The sequence below is a fragment of the Muscardinus avellanarius genome, assembly GCF_963383645.1.
Source record: "Muscardinus avellanarius genome assembly, chromosome: 13".
Taxonomy (NCBI): domain Eukaryota; kingdom Metazoa; phylum Chordata; class Mammalia; order Rodentia; family Gliridae; genus Muscardinus; species Muscardinus avellanarius.
Window position 1 is genome coordinate 31,065,544 of NC_137799.1, and position 18,677 is coordinate 31,084,220.

Here is an 18,677-nt window from a genome sequence, read left to right on the forward strand (position 1 = left end):
CATAATAACAAACCCTCTTGGACATCAGATCTCAAATAGACCCAAATACAATAATAGTGGGAAACTTCAATACACCTCTCACACGACTGGATAGACCTTCAGGGAAAAAGATGAGTAAAGACTCTTCAGAACTAATGAAAACTATAAACCAAATGGACTTAATAGACATATAGAGAATACTTCAACCAGGAACAACAGAATACACATTCTTCTCAGCAGCCCATGACACCTTCTCCCAAATAGATCACATTCTGGGACACAAAGCAAGACCCAGCAAATTCAGAAGATGTAATATACTTCCCTGTGTCTTTTCAGACCATAATGGAATGAAAGTAGAAATCAACAACAGAAAACCCCAAATAAACTATTTAAATACATGGAGATTGAATGATACATTATTGAATGATGAGTGGGTAAGATCGGAAATTAAGGAAGAAATAAAAAAATTTTTGAAATTAAATGAAAATGTAGAAACAACTTACCAAAATCTATGGGAAACTTTGAAGGCAGTGATGAGAGGAAAGTTTATAGCATTGAGTGCCCACATGAGAAGAACAGAAAGTCACCAAGCAAACAATCTAATAACACAACTCAAGGACCTAGAAAGATGGCAACAGTCTAATCCCAAAGCCAGCAGAAGGCTGAAAATTAGTAAAATTAGAGCAGAAATAAATGAGATAGAGAACAAAAAACAATTCAAAGAATCAACAAAACAAAAAGCTGGTTCTTTGAGAAAATTAATAGGATTGACAAACCCCTGGCCAACCTAATCAAAAGAAAGAGAGAATCAACTCAAATTACCAAAATCAGAAATAAAAAGGAGACATCACCACAGATAGAGGGGAAATTCAAAGGATTATCAGAAACTATTTTGAGAATTTATACTCCAACAGACTGGAAAACATGGAAGAAATCGATAGATTTCTAAGTACATATAACTTAATTAAACTGAACCAAGAGGACATAGCAAGCCTAAACCAACCAATAGCAAATGATGAAATAGAAACAGCAATCATAATTCTGCCATCAAAGAAAATCCCAGTCCCTAATGGGTTTCCAGCTGAATTCTACAAACTTTCAGGGAAGAACTAATACCAATACTTCACAACTTGTTCCAGGAAATTGAAAGAGATGGAATTCTCCCTAATTCCTTCTATGAGCCCAGTATCACATTAATCCCCAACCCAAATAAAGATATTTCAAGAAAGGAAAATTACAGACTAATATACTTAATGAACATAGATGCAAAAATTCTAAACAAAATACTATCTATTCGATTTCAAAACCATATCAAGAGAATTGTACACCATGAAAAAAGTTGGTTTCATCCCAGCAAAGCAAGGCTGGTTCAACATATGCAAATCAATACATGTTATTCACCACATTAATAGAACTAAGAACAAAAGCCACGTGATCTTATCAATAGATGCTGAAAAAGCATTCGCCAAAATCCAACACCCATTTATGTTAAAAATCACTGCAGAAAATTGTAATAGAAGGAACATATTTCAACATCATTAAGGGTATATACAATAAACCCAAAGCCAACATCATATTGAATGGAGAAAAACTGCAAGAATTCCTTTTAAAATCAGGCACAAGACAAGGATGCCCATTATCACCACTCCTTTTAAATATAGTACTTGAGACTCTTGCCACAGCAATAAGACAAGAGAAGGAAATCAAAGGAATTCAAATAGGAAGAGAGAAATTAAGACTATCCTTATCTGCAGATAATATGATTCCTTATCTAGAATATCTAATGAACTCAACCAAAAGACTTCTGGAGCTGATTAACCAATTCAGCAAAGTTGCAGGATACAAAATCAACCTAAAGAAATCTGTTGTTTTTCTTTATTCCAACAATGAATCCACAACAAAAGAATAAAGAAAACTATTCCATTTACTATTACCTCTAAACCAATAAAATACCTAGGAATAAACCTAACCAAAGATGTAAAAGACCTCTACAGAGAAAACTACAAAACATTAGAGAAAGAAATTGAAGAAGACCTTGGAAGATGGAAAGATCTCCCTTGCTCATGGATAGGCAGAATAAATATCATCAAAATGGTCATTCTGCCAGAAGTGATCTATAGATTCAATGCAATTCCCATTAAAATACCAACAAAATTTCTCATAGACCTGGAAAAATCAGTTTTAAATTCTCAGTGGAGAAAGAAAAGACCCAGAATAGCCAAAGCAATTCTCACCAACAAGAACCAGGCAGGAGGCATCACAATACCGGACTTCAAATTATACTATAGAGCAATAGTAGTAAAAACAGCATGGTATTGGCACAAAAATAGGAAGACTGACCAGTGGAACAGAATAGAAGATACAGAAACAAACCCACACATCTATAGTCAATTGATCTTTGACAAAGGGCCCAAACTCATATGCTGGAGAATAAAGACAGCCTTTTCAACAAATGGTGCTGGGAGAACTGGCTATCCATTTGTCGAAAGGTGGCTTTGAATCCTAACTTCTCACCATGCACAGGAATCAACTCAAGATGGATCAAGATGGATCAAGATGGATCAAGATGAAAATTAGACCAGAGACTGTGAAGTTATTAGAGAAAGGCATAGGATTAATATTCCAACATATAGGCACAGGCAGTAACTTTCTCAATAAGACTTCCAAAATGCAGGAAATTAAAGCAAGAATTAATAAGTGGGATCTCATCAAACTAAAAAGTTTCTTCTCATCAAAGAAAGCCATCAAGAACTTAAATAGGAAGCCTACAGAATGGGAGATCTTTACTACCCACCACTCTGATAGGGGGCTATTATCCAGAATATACAAAGAGCTCAAAAGACTCTACACTAGCAAAACAAACAACCCAATCAAGAAATGGGCAACTGAACTGAATAGACAGTTCACAAAAGAAGAGATAAAAATGGCCAATAGACAGTGTGGCTGGGATCAGAGCCTGCCGTGAGGCAAGGCTGGTGCTGGGGTCTCTGAGGCCAGGATCAGAGCCTGCTGAGGGGTTAGGCCGGTGCTGGGGCCAGCAGCTGGCATTGGAGCCTTCCATGAGGCAAGTCCGCTATTAAGGCCTCCGAGGCCAGGATCAGAGCCTGCCGAGGGGTTAGGCGGGTGCTGGAGCTAGCGAGGCCAGCATCGGAGCCTGCCGTGAGACAAGGCTGGTGCTGGGGCCTCCGAGGCCAGGATCGGAGCCAGCTGAGGGTTTAGGCCAGTGTTGGGGCCAGCGAGACCAGACCGGGGCCTCCCATGAGGCAAGGCCGCTGCTTGAGCCAGCGAGGTCTGGATCAGTCCACTGGGTAGCCAGGCCACAACTGGGCCGTCAAGAGTGGGATCAGTATTTGCAACGTGGCATGCACAGAGAAATATCACAGAAAATTAAAACCAGATGCTTCCCCTAATCAGCAATAACTAGGAGGAAAGGGGCAACAGGAAGTGTTCGAGCTATAGAAAGGGCCCTATATTGAAGCATTTAAGGTGACTAATCAGAGGGTATGGAATAGGGGAGGATGGCGCCTCTTTAAAAAGCAGGAGATACATAAACATATGTATCAAAGTTAATCACCAAACAAGCATGGGATCGAAGGAGGGGGAGGGAATGGGATGGGGACTGGATGCGGGCTAATTGGATGATGTATGCTTGTATATCCTCTCAAGTCTTGTATTCCAATGTGATGTATGATTATGATGCACCAATAAAAATATATTTTAAAAAATGGCCAATAGATACATGAAAAGATGTTCTACATGACTAGCCATCAGGGAGATTCAAATAAAAACTACACTGAGATTCCATCTAACTCCAATCAGAGTGGCAAGCATAAAGAAATCAAACAATAAATACTGTCGAGGATGTGGGGAAAGAGGAACTCTTACACTGTTGGTGGGAGTGCAAACTAGTTCAGCCACTATGGAGATAAGTGTGGAGATTCCTTAGTAAACTGGGAATAGATCCACCATTTGATCCAGCTATACAACTCCTGTGTATCTTTCCATAGGGTTTGAAATCAGAGAACTACATTAACATATAGATACCCATGTTCATAGCAGCACAGTTTGTAATAGTCAAAATATGGAACCAACCTAGATCTCCATCAACAGATGAATGGATTGCAAAATTATGGGAAATACACACAATGGAATTCTATTCAGCTATAAAGAAGAATAAAATAATAACATTTGCAAGAAGATGGAAGGAACTGGAGAACATTATATTAAGTGAGATTAGTCAAGCACAGAAAGAGAAGGGACATGGTTTCTCTAATATGCCCAAGCTAGGGAATAGTGGTAATACCAGAGGGACTCCAAATGATGGAGGGGACATCTCAGCAAAGCTAGAATGGAAGGATAGGAGAGGAAGAAAGGTGAGGTTGTTCAATGGAGGAGCTACATGTGTAATAGTATAAATATAGCATGGTTAATCTGGACACTCTTTATTGGGGGGGAGGGTAATGGGGGGGAGAGTGCATGAAGTACAATCAAAATACCATTTTCAGTATGTTTCACTTATAAATAAAATAAAATATGGAAAAATAAATAAACACAAACTGAAATTGGAAGTCATTGAATGAATAAAAGAAGGTAAAATATCCTACAAATATTTTTATACTATGTCTTCAAATGGCAGTATTTTATAAAATAAAGTAAATTATTATTAAAATTTAAAAAATAGGGCTGGGGGTGTAGCTAAGAGGTAGAATATCCCTGGATTCCACCCCCAGTAATGCAAAAAGAGAGAAAGAAATGTTAATATCTATGGAAGTCCATTTACATTTGAAAATTCACATGGCATGTTTACAGGTGTTTTTAGGGGATTGGGAAATTCTTGATAAGTGTATAGCTCTCTTTTAGGACACCTACTGTAGCTATTCCTATGTGTATCAATGAATACCTGATGTCCTTTCAGTCTATTTTACAACCTCCAAAGTGGAAGTTTTCTAATTTGAGGACAATATTATGCTTGTTAAAAACATGAAGGTTAAAAAGACTGCCAGAGATCCAGGTGTGGAGAGAAGAAGGAGAAGAAGAAGAAGAAGAAGAAGAAGAAGAAGAAGAAGAAGAAGAAGAAGAAGAAGGAGGAGGAGGAGGAGGAGGAGGAGGAGGAGGAGGAGGAGGAGGAGAAGAGGAGGAGGAGGAGGAGGAAGAGATGACTTTCAGGGAGATACCTATCTTTGCTTCCATTTAAAGGCAAGTAACAGGCCTGGCATGTTGGCACATGCTTGTAATCCCAGTGCTTAGGAGGCGGAGACAGGAGGGTCGCACAGGTTCGGAGCCAGCCGAGCTGGCTTAAGAGACCCTGTTTACAAATAAAAATATAAAATAGGTCTGGGAGTGTAGCCTGGAGAAGGGTTTCCAGGAACCCCAGTACCAACAAAATAAATAAATAAATAAATAAATAAATAAATAAATAAATAAATAAATACATAAATACATACATACATACATAAATAAAGGCAAGTAACATTTCTTGTCTTCTGATGTGGCTCTGAGGTATCAAACCCAGCACTATGCCTGTTCCAGGAGGCTTCCTTGCAGGCTATGTGGGCTGAGTATCAAAAGATCAGTCTTTTTGGTTCAGCAGTTTTGTTTTCCCATGGAGTAGTTTGGTATTCAAACCACCCTTCATCCAATGGGAAAGAGACCACTGTGATTGCAATGAAGAATTATAGCATTATAGAAAATTACAGGGGCAGGGAAATGGAGATACTGACTGAAAATGTTAATATTATAAGATTAGAACACTCTTGTTCTTCTGTTATGCTTCTGGGAATTCTTCAGGCTCTGCATCTGTGGGGACTTTCACTGGATCTAAAGTTTCCTAAACCTGCTTCTTTCTGAGAGTTTTTGAGGTTCTCATGCTCTTTTATATTTTAAGGGGAGATGAAAGTTTAAAGAATTGTCAGCTGCCATGAAAAACCAGTAGATCTGTTGAAAACATAATGAATGTGTTAAAGTCTGCAATTTGAGAGATGAAAGGAACTCTTAAAATGATCCAATCTAGAGAATCCTAAACATAGCTGTATATCAGAGTCACCCCAGCAGATTTTTAAGTTATAAATGCTGGAGTCAGAACTGCAGAGATGCTGATTTTAGATCTGGAGTGGGGCCCAGAAGACTTAGTCATTACATTCAAACCTTTGTTTACACTCCACCAGCTTCTTCTGTTATCTTCCCATAGTGCCAGTTCAAGAAGCCACAAAGAACAGATACATAAAAATGTGATCAAATGACATGTCATATAAATTTACAATCCATTTTTTTTTACTGACAGTATATCCCATAGTTATCTTGTAAGAAAAAAGAAAACTAGAATATTCTTTCAGTATGTAATATTTAGGTCAGCTTCTTTAGTTTTGATGCATAGGTCTATTCCTTCTTTTTGGTTCCCTTCTGAATACCAATCCCAAACAAAAATAAATAAATATAAAGTTAAGTATAAAATTCTTGAGTATAACTTGTGTTTACTGAGAAAGAATGCTCATGGACATCCTGATGTATTTCTCAACACTCCATCCCAATTAAGAAAATCAATTTTGTAAGTCAATGTAATAAATAATTTTGAGCATCACAATATGTAAGATACTTTGTGAAGGAGATGGATTTTGTGACCTTAATTACACTGGTGAATAGCTTTCAGGATCACAGCAGAAGTCTGAGCTGATTGTCATCCTTTCGGCCTTTATGTACCTCACACACAGCTTCATCCTGTGACCCTACCATGTTCAGGGATGTATTGTCAATGCCTGGATGCACTCTACTTTCAAGGCCTTTACCTTTTCCAAGATTGTATGGAACAAGTGCTTCTTTCTATTCTTCCCTCTGATTTATCCTTCTTTTATCAGGTATATTCTCCATTCCCTTTCCTTCTGCTTATAAAATCTAAAGCACTTTGTCCTGTTTATGGAGTTTTGCTTTTTATAAACAATTATATTTAATTCTTAAACAGTTTCTTATCAGAAGAAAATATTACTCCTATAATCCCAGTACTTGGGAGTTTGAGATAGGAGGATTGTAGTTTCAGGGCCAGCCTCAGCAACTTGATAAGACCTCGTTTCAAAATAAAAGAATAAAAAAAAAAGGTGGGGGTATAGTTAGAAGGTAGAATGCCCCTGAATTAAATCCATGGATCAAAAACAAAAAATCATTTAAAATCAGAGTTAAAATTATATTTTCTGTAACAAAAATACAACTATTAATGTTTCAGATGCTACTACCCAAAAGCAGCCTTAGTGGATGTCATATTGCTTAGTTCCAGAATAAATCTGTTTTTGTTCCATACTCTTATCATTGTTGGTGTCTTGCCATGACTGTTGGCCAAAAGTCATCACAACATAATTGTTAACATCTAATCTTATATGAATTTGGTCAAAGCTCTTTATATGGTCATCACATCAACAAAATTATATATTTAATTGGTACCACTCACCTTGAATTTAGTTGCTGTTTACAAAGTATTCAAATAGATTGTTATAACTTATCATTGAAATAAGAAGTATAGGAACAATGTCCTGGACACAGATTAGCATGACATATGATACTATTCTAAGTGTGAAAAAATTTAAAAATAAATAAAAAGAGAAATATAGAACTATACTTTTAATGCCTATAAAATAAATATTCTTAGTGGAAAAAATCACACTACAGTGTCTTCAGCAAAATATCTTTTTCTTTTTAAGTGGTATATAAAATAATTTGTTTCACATTGAATTTTGTCTGAAGAGGCATTGTGTTTAACTTTGCCTATGGATCAGAGTGGTGTTGTAGCTTAGTTCTAGGCACTGGACATATTGGAAGAGAGAGAGAGAGAGAGAGAGAGAGAGAGAGAGAGAGAGAGAGAGAGAGAGAGAGAGAGAATAGGTCAACTTAACTGGCAGATAATCACTTCATTCTCCCTTACTAGACTGAAAACATGACTTAAGACCATGTGACCTTGAATCTTGAATACATGATAAGGACAACAGAGAGAAATTTCGGAGCAATCTAAATACTTTATGACTTTGTGGAGTAAAAGTACCAGCCCTGGTCTTCCTACCTCCAAATTACTGTGGGTAGTGTGGGAGGGGACAAAGGACCTGGAGGAAAACATACAACAAAAGCTATGTGCATGTATGTTTTTGTCACTCTGACCCTTGCTGTAATGTATAATCACAATGAACCCCCCCAAAAAATATATATATATGAAAATTCTGACAACCCAGAGATTGTTATAACTATAGGATTCATCAAAATCCCTTAAATTTTAGTGGAAATAAAGTTCTGTATTAAGATAAAATTATCAGGAAATTTTTTTATTTTAAGTATATTTAAATTTGGCAAGTGTGATGTTTTAATATGTTGTTTAGGGACACTACAATAAAGTGTTAATGAGCTAGTCCCCATAACTGATTAGCAAGGGATGTAATTAAAGTCTCAGATGTTTTGGTTTTCACAAATAGGAGTGTATCTTCCCTTGATGTATTTTATTCTTGTTCAGAGTTCTTTGCAATTATTAGCTCATTAGTCCCAGTGGATTTTTTAATTTAATTGTAAATTAGTAGACTTGATAGAGTTAAATATAAAACAAAAAGACTGTTAATAGCCCATTTCATGAATGTATATACTAATGACTCAACCTTTCTTATTTCACTATATATTTTAATAATGCTAGCAGTGACTTCAACTCTCCCCTAAAGTACAATTCTCAGCTACTCACATATTAGTACCACATAGGATTTGTCTCAACCTGAAAACTACTTTCCTTTTTATGTTTATCTCATATATTCATTCCAAATTTTAGCTTTTGTAGGGTTTCTTCAGATGTTAAATATATGACTTTGGTATATTTTTGGAATATTCATATAGGAAAATGTCTCTTATATGTTATAAGCAGTAAGTAGAACATTTTTTTGTGTGTGTGGTACTGGGGTTTCTGAAACCCTTCTACCTCCAGGCTACACTCCCAGACCTATTTTTATACTTTTTAAAAATTTGTATACAGGGTCTCTTAAGCCAGTGTGGCTGGCTTCAAACCTGCGCGATCCTCGTCTCCACCTCCCAAGCATGGTGATTACAAGCGTGTGCCACTCTGATTGCTTATATATTGGAACTATTTACCAAGTATCTCATGTTAAGCCTTCTATTAACACCTTGTGGTGAATGCTTATAATTTTGCTTTACCTCACTATCCATTTAAATATGTTGGACTTTCTCAATCCAGAAGCAATGCTTATATACCATGACACTGTTTTCAGTTCTATGGCTCCCCTCCGTTCCTTAAAGTGGAATATTCAGATAGCTGCCTTACTACTGCTTCTCTATAGGACAGTGGAATGACACCCGCTTGATAGGCCACCTCATCCTCACACTCTACCTGGATATTAATCACTATGTGGAGTCCTGGACTTCATGCTTGATTCCCTCTAACCCACCAATTAAAAGTCCCCACAAGAAACCTGACTGGATAACTTCCTGAGCTCCATAAAATCATGGGATATATGTCCATTGCAGTCTTTCCCTGCCTATGTTCCCTGACCCCAAAGTTTATGGCCTCCAGTCATGCTTTGATCATTCCCTTTTCCCCCAGGTCTAGAAATACTGAAACTCTTAGATTTCAAGTTTTGATTGTTGTTTTTCTGAAGCCCTGACTGAAGTCTAACCCTGACAAAATGGCCTCAGAGGGGACTCATGCAGGTGGACTAGGAGTTGTTTTTCTTTGGAGGCTGCTTGTGGCTGCTGGAGACAGTAGCTATCAGCTGAGTTGAAACACACCTTTATGTTGGAAAGGAAATTGTGGCTATTTCCACTGCATACTGGGACCTGAGGGAGGGGACAGGGGTCTACTTAGGAAATAGAGTAAAGAAATGAAAACAGAGATGTCTGCTTTTTATTGAATATGGGTTAAATATATCTGAAGTTAAATATTTCTTTAATTGTTCAGTTGCATGTGCTAAAATATTCCCTTTTACCCTTATGCCTGGCTTCCTATAACTTGAAACTGAAATGGAATAATAGTTAATATTATTAAATGGTGCGATTAAGGATGAGGTGACCACAGAAACAGCAAAAAAAAGGTTATAGAATAAATATTTCTTTCTGATTTTGTATTATTTTATATAAGACCTAATTTGATGAGTTCCTAAGCAGCTATATAGCACATTAATATCTGAAAAAGCAGAAGTGAATCTCATATTCCTATTTCCATAAAACATTGAATGTCTCTTGCAAACAGAGATATATTAATAGAAGTCACAATTTTCTATAACAACAAATCCCCCAGCAAAAGACTAAGCTATACATTTATAAGTGTTGGACCCATGCTTTTTTGGGGAATAAAGGGATAACTGAACTAAGGGGAAGGGGATTGCCATAGAGGCTAACAGGATCAAAAGTCAAATGTAAACAGTTAATGACCACATTAAAGTGGTTTTCAATCAAATGATGTCCAAACACTGGAATTAGAAATTAAGGTTAGTTCTAAAGGTAATTGGTCTTGGAATGGGACAGGAACGTGACTTTCAAAGTCAGTAGTTGTGGTGATGGCAAGTAGAGTGAAATAAGATCATCTTAGAGAAAAGTGTTTGAAAGCAGGGAGGAACAGGCCTATTCTCCAGTAACATAGCAGAGAATCACAAGTCAGGCAAACGTGTTGTTTCAGGTTTTCTCCCAAGTAACACTGAACATGTATCTTTGGAATCATGTGAGTATTTTTCTGCTCTACTTGGATGCCCTATGAAAGCAGGGAGCCTGTTGTAAAGGCACCAGGGAATCTTCTTGTTTTCCCTGGTGATGTAGCTAGGGAAGTGACTAGCCACAGGAGGAGACTTCTACCCAAGATCATGATGGAAGTGCCTGATACTCCATACTCTTTGTTTGCTGAATGTATGCCATATGTTCGAGTATTAGATGAATTAGCTCTCTTTGGTTACAGGTTAACTCTTTTGGTTACTGTGCTTACTAGGAACAGAAAGGGGAGTCTTGGATGGAAATAAGAAATTGAAGTAATGAAACAAGCAGTTGACATTATACAAAGACTATCAGTACAGCCATCTGAAAGGACTATAACCTCAGTTATTTTTAGCAATTCAGAGGACTCTAAATATTTTAATGCATAAATAACAGACCTCTGCCTTAGGGCCTTGCACCACTAAATTGCAGGCTGTGTAGCAGCAGCCACTGAATGCACAAATGACTACCTTGGGCAAATTCTCTGCTATCTCTAGTCTACCTGGCCCAATTTGTAATCCAGCCATCATTGTAGCAACAAGCTTTATACTAGTGTGTAATCTGAGAGCAATCACTCCAGTCTGTTTGAGCACCTTTCCTTTTGTCCTCCAGATCTTTTTCTGAAACTGTGATGTGGGTTATTTATGGAATCCCATGGTACTCACACGTTCACAAACTGGGGTGCCAGGGAATAAACATTTGATGGGACAATGCTTGACCAGTGCTGGTGCAAGAATGCCCTCCTTTTTTGTCCTCACATGAGCAATTTGGAGGTATGCTCTATAGTGCCTTCGAAGATTTCAGCAGAATCCAGAATCCAGTCTCAGTGCCCAGAATACTGTTCAACTCAAGAACACCTCTTATATTGGCTTTCCTTCCTTCCTTCCCTCCCCAAGCCCTAACTTCTGTCTTCCAAAAACCTGCCCTATCCTTATCTCAGACTTGTATTTCTGGGGAAAAATGAGGCTACCAATATAATGTTCTATATTTTATAGCTAGAACCATTCTGTGGGTTAAAGAATTTATTTATCACTGAAAACTACCTAAATTTTTCATACAGAAAATTCTAAAAAGATGCTAGTGTTCAAAAAGCAAAGGACCACAAGTCATAGATAGCAACTGAGATTATCCAGTTTCATGATTTGGGTTCATTCACATTGAAAATCTTACCATTTGTTTTCTTTATAATGGATGCTTTTATCAGAAGCCACACAGTTCTATGCTTGCAGTAGCTGTAGATGATAAAAGATCAAGTCTTTGGTTTACCCACCGAGCCATTTAGAGTTAATTTTACTTATCTTTTTAAGAAATATACTTTCATTGGTACACTGGAGACTTACACCATAATGAAGTTCAGAGTGAAGTGACGTACACGCACACAGCACTTGGTGAGCTGCCCCCTGGCTCCCTCTTTACTCCTTCCCTTTCCCTGTATATGATATTGAGATTGGTATTGATAATTTCATATCTGTATATAATATCAGTGGAAATGTTTTCTTCATTAATTCTCCCTCCTTATTACCACCACCCTCCTCTAGAGTGCTCCAATGGGCTTTCTCCTTCATTATCTAAAGCTCCTGATAACTCCCCAGTTTCCATATATTAGAGAAACTAATTACTCCCTAGCATCTGTATATTAGAGAAAACTTATGTCTCTCCACTTTCTGTGACTGGCTAATCTCACTTAACATAATGTCCTATAGGTCCATCCATTTTCCTGAAAATGACAAAATTTTGTTCTGTTTTGCTAAGTAGAATTCCACTGTGTGCATATCGCATAATTTTGTAATCCATTCATTTGTTGATGAATATCTATGCTGATTCCACGATTTGGCTATTGTGAATTGTGCTGTTACATACATGGCTATGTATGTATAATTATAATATCCAATTTGTATATCTTTTGTGAATTGTAAGTTATGTTAGATCAACCTAAATTTTCCAAATTTGTTAACCAACTTTTAATTAACTTTTTTAAAAAATCCAGATTTCTGGACTCCACCTTTGAAAGTTCTGATTCTATAGGTCTAGGCAGAGTTCTGGAGAACTTTATTGCTTATCTTTCTATCTTTATTTCTTGCTTGATTGCTTTTTGATGCAAGGCTTTGCTAAGTTGCTCAGGCTGGCCTCAAACAGGATCCTCCTGCCTCAGACTCTGAAGTAGCTGCAATTACAGGTATGTGCAACCAAACTCAGATTGGAAACTGTATTCTTAAAAAGATTCCTAGGAGATTGTAATATATAGCCAAGTTATGGAAACACTGATCTGAATAATTCATATAAGGAAATTTAAGAATATTTATTACATGAAAGTATAAAATTTGAACTTTTTTCTATGAATATTTTTATTTCAAGTAAGAAAAGATTTTTATTTAGAAGGTGAAGTTTAGAAATATAGTTAGTAGTCATTTTCTAGGTCTTGTTAAACCTTTAATGAGAGAAGATATACTTTGAAAAAAACAAAAATACGAAGAAGGACTTAATTGAATTGCCATCTGGTGAATTATTAAAAATAATTTTTGATGATAGGCCTATGTAATTTCACTTCCATTTATTTCATTATGTGGACAAGATATCTCAGGGCTTCATTTATTAAAATGAAAATCAGAAGTAGAATGGATTCTGAACATTTTGCATTTTGAAAAAGAAGAGAACAAGTTGAAAATTTAAAAGTCTCTGTCTCATTAAGAAATGTACTTGTTATGTTTGGATATAGAAGGCCCCCTGGAAAATCTCATGTATTAGCAATGTAAAAATGTTCAGAGCTAAAATAATTTAATCATGGGAGCTGTAATGTCATCAATGGATAAAGACACTGATTACTAACATGAATGTATTTATTGGGTAGGTGGTAACCTAGGCAGATAGAGTATGGCTAGAGGAGGTTGGAGACTGGGGATATGGATTTGAGGAGTATGTAGGTCCCTCATCCCCTCCCTGTGCTTTCTCTGCTCTTGGCCTTCATGATGTGAGAGAAACTTCCCTCCACACACCCTGCTGCTATTGTCACAATGTATGCTTCAGAGCTGACACTATTGACTGGAACCTCTGAAACTGTGAGCCCAATAAACCTTTCCTTCTCCAAGTTGTTCTTGTCAGGTATTTTGGTCATAGCAATGGAAAATCTGACTAAATTATTACTTCCAATAAAATTTTGTATTTTTGCATTATACAGTAATATTCTAGGTAATCATAAAATTGAGATTTAATTATGTTTTGTTTATTGACTACATACTAATGATTGTGGTGATTGAATGATAATAATTTAACCCACTAAAATTTGTTCTCAACATTTAACCTTAAGTTTACAGAAAAATAAAACTTAAAAAATTTCAAATGTATACATTTGCCAAAAGAATGATGAAGTGTTCAACAAATGATTTTACCCATAAGGACAGGAAAGGGCTTGTTGTGGTGGTACACATCTAAGCTGGGAGTCTAGTTTGGAGGTAAAATATCCCTGGGTTTGATCTCCAGTACCAAAGAGAAAAGAAAAGAAAAAAGGCAAGGAAAATGTATAATTTAATTTTCAAAATAAAACAGTCTGATTTTATAAATTTTCTGAAAATAAGCACTAACAATAATTTTTGTTAGTATAGTTGTATTGATAGGCATCTATAGGCAGGCTGAATATAAAAGAAATTACCTCTGTGTGTAATATGCAAGAAAGTGGGCTCAACTAACTAGTATTAATTAAGACTTTGATTGACAAATGTAATTAAGTTGATTCTCCTCAAATATATATATATATATATATATATATATATAAATATTCATTAACTTGTTTCAACTACAAAATACTTCCTAGTAGACTTCCATATTAAATTGGCAATTCTTCTGCCTACAGAAACTGCTTTAAGAAATGGCTATTCCTTTGTGTTGGGCATATTCAAAGCGACTTGAATACTGCAGCTAAAAATCTCAAATTAGTTCAAAGTGTTCAGTTAGCAAAAGGGTGTAGAACATACAAACCTAAAAGTTGTTATTATTTCTATTTTTGATTGGCTGTGCAAAAGCCAATCAGCAGAAAAAGAAAATTAAAGCAGTAATAATAAACAATATAAATAAAAATTCAATAAAGAATATTGCAAATATAAATTGATCTTTTGATATTATTTTAGTTGAGTATGTTCCTTAGTTGAGGGATTTTCTGACATGATAGACTTAATTAGTTGAGAATAGGTTTTATTAAAAAAGTTTTAATCTGTAAACTTTTAAACCATGAATTCTGACTATAACGTTCTTTTGTTTCTCTGTGGCAGAAATATATGGTTACCATGGAAAATAAAAGAGAAATTGCACTCATGGTAGGTTCAATCAAACTCCAATGAAACTGATAGAAAAAGAGTAAAACTCCCAATCTAAAATTTCTATTCATTTATTTAGTCATTCAGGCAACACATATTTATTGAGTACTTACTCTCTGAAGCACTGTCCTACACACTAGGGATATATTAGTAAATAGACCCAAATCCCTGCCTGACTGGAGATTTATATTTCTTGATTCTGTTTGTTATTAGAAAAATGTCTGTGATATTACCAAGGGTAACTGAGAATTACTTATTGCTGCTTGTCTGAATATAATGTCAAGGCAGAAATGTACTGAAATATGGTATAAACTACAAATTATAGTAGCTGTGTTGCAATTTTACCTTGTTCTTGTTACGATTCATGGGGACACCAGCCATAAGCAAAGTATACACAGACTAATATAAATCGTTCCTTGTGTTGTGACTGTAGAATATGTGCCACATCATTGATATAATTTACAAAGTCATCTAATATGAACTGCCCGAGAGGAAGTTTGATAATTCACTTAGCGAGACTTTTAATAATCAGAAAGTCTCAATAGGGTACATAAAAGCATATGAAAATTTGGTACTAAACTGAGATAAACCATATCTAAGGGTCTTTGAGAAATTGAAGTCAAATTAGAAATTTAGTAAGAAATTTGATATCCTTAAAGGCAATTTAATGACTGATGTCAATTCTTGGTTCTTTCAAAGAACAATTAAAGTTCAGTTTACTTAACCTAATTTTGTCTGTAGCTGACTTTTTTGCACCTGAGAAAACCTCTACTGTGTCCCTTGAGTTTTGGAAATAGAAAGTTTTATCACCACTCATTAATTGAGTTTAGAGCACTCATGGGAGCGAACATTCTTTGATTTTGAGGTGCAGACAAAAAGCATGGTCCAGAATACTTGTACTAAAAGCAAGGCATGCTACAGGGTACTCTAATACTGGTATAAAAAAGAAAAAAAGGAGAAATAAAATCCACAGTAAAAGTGCCTCTGAAACCAAAGATGAATCATGGCCATGCATTTTGGCCCCTGCAAAAAGAACAGGGTTTTTGACAAGCCCTTTTTTCACTCTCCTTTTTCCCTTCGGATTTTTTTTTTATTTCCCATCTCCTCCTCTACTTCTACCTCCTCCTCATTATTCTTCATCTTCCTCTCCTTTCTCTTTTGAATTAAGAGAGCAGGAGGGTATTCTTTGAAGTATAGTTTACGTCACTTTGGACTTCCCCTAGGTGGGCAATTTGGATTCCTTTTTCCTCTTTTTCCTTTGCAGACTGCTACACTGCTTTGTCCAGATTCTAGATCATACTACCAGTGGGAGCCAATTAAAGACACTTGTGTTAAGATCACGGCCACCAAGTGCACGGTTATCAGACCATGTCCATTCCTCAGTCATATGCGGAGCTCTACAAACACGATGGTCTGCTCAGCCAAGCCATCTGGGACCGAGGGGTGAGGGTTCTGATTTGTAACATTCATAGACTCCTGTGGTTTAAACTGCTCTTATTGCAGCCCAGTTCAAGAAATGAAGAGGATGTAACTGAACTCAGAGTTACAAAGAGAGCTACTGTTTGCACTCATATTTTGTGAATCAGTTTAACTTTTCTACATCCCAGAATGACTGATGTAAATCCTGTGACATTATAGGAAAGGAAAAACGAATTCTAATGTTTGGGGAGGTGAATTTTGTTGGTTCATTCTGTATGAGTGTGTGTGTGTGTGTGTGTGTGTGTGTGTGTGTGTGTGTGTGGTTTAGCTGATACTGGGTGAGTTATGTCAGCTTCCTACTAGAAGAGCAGAGAAACTGGCCTCAGATTTCTTGGAGCTCTCATTCCTGCACCCCAGTTTTCCCTCTGTTCCCCAGTTTGCCTTTTTTCTAGTTTAGCTTTACCCAGCTTTTAAATGCCATCTGAATTATTGAGGAAGAAAATATGGAAATCTTCAGGTGATTATCAATACTCATGTGTTCAGAGGCCCAAATGTATCTGGAAATATTTAACATTCCAGTAAAAGTTTTCAAAGTTTCCTTTTTTAATTTTCTATATTGTCTATAATAGTATATTACATTAAATTTAAAAGAGCCAAAAATGATGATACAGTCACCAGAAATAAAACAAAAGTTTCTAAAATTTTGGTCTTATTTCTATTTGGGGAGATTTAAAAAAAATTCTCATCAGCTTATAAATATTGGAACAAGATTTTAAAAGCTGCTTTAACAATTTCTCACCAAGAAGATTTATAGAATTTTAAAAGTGAACAAACCTTCCCTCCTGTGATTTCCCTTCACTCCCAAATTGGAACCTTCAGAATCCTTTGTGACCCTAAGTTAGAGTTTCTGATAACTTAAATTTTTTTTCAGGAAAAGTAGGGCAAAGGTTGATGATCAAAAGACATTTTCAGATCTCAAACAAGGTCAGAGATCGCTGAGTATATCTGTACCATTTGGGAAGTAAGAGCCAAACAAGATTGTTAAATATGCTCAAAAACACAATTTATCAGAGGCTCTGAAAGGTCTTTGCAGGTCATTCAGAGCTCTCTGCAGGTCACTCATAGCTCTAGGCATTTCTATTTTAATTTTATCCCATATTAAATAAAGGTGGTATGTTATTTTTAAATATGAAATATGTGCTTACTTTAGAGGATACAAACTGTGGAAAAGGAGAAAAATGAATAAAATCACTAAAATCTTCATGCTATGAAGGTACAAATGACTAATATTTGGAGTTTTTTTTTCCCTTTAGATATTTTTTCATGAATATTTTTGCCTACAGATAAGGTCAAAGTGAGGTCCTACTTTGCTTAAATACAATGTGACAAGAATTTCTCCATGTTATTTCTGGAAACACTAAATAAATGTAAAGTTTAAAGCACAAATAAATTGGATAAGAGATGGAAATTTCATGATGAAGTGGAAAACCTACTCAAGTGGATTTGAAAGCCATGGATTTCAGTACCCCCCGTGTCTTTGGATGTACAACTGTGTGTATCAGTTTCTTTTGATGATAAGGAGGCTAGAATAGGTGGGCCAGACTGAGTTAGTATAAAAAAATCACCTAAAAAAGGTGGGAAAGCACAGCTTTCTCAACTCCAGCCCCAGATATTCTGATCAGCAACCATGAGGTAACACGTAAAGTTCTGCAATTTTTAGTAAGGACCTAGGTAGTTGTGTTGCAGCAGATTGTAGTGCCATCCATTGAAGATCAAGGATTCACTCATTCTTTGCTTTTACAACATGTTGGGGAGGAATTGGAAAAGTCTACAAACAGTAGAAGCTGTGAGGGAGGATATTAATGGTTCCAGCAGTGCCTTTCTTGAGTTTCAAGAAACCCAGGATAAGTGGTGCTCCAAGGGGAGCTGGTTAAAGAGGCAGTAGCTACACTCCCTGGGCCCTTGGTCTCTTCCACCTCGCTCCAGTCAAACATCCTTTGCTCACATAGTATCGGCTCTTCTCATTTCTTCCCTTCATATCCTCTTCCCATCACCTTTCAAGTTACAAGTATAGTTAGTGGCAGAGTTTATACTGGAAACTGGGGCTCCTGACCTCTTTCCAAGGATCTTCTCCTTGAACCATCAATCAGATTCTGATTCTCTGGGAGCATGAGCAACATTCTTTCAAGAAGCCTTTCCAGTTTTTCAGTCTTTCCTCTGTGCCTACAGTACTTCCCCACACCTTATTTATCACATTTAGGA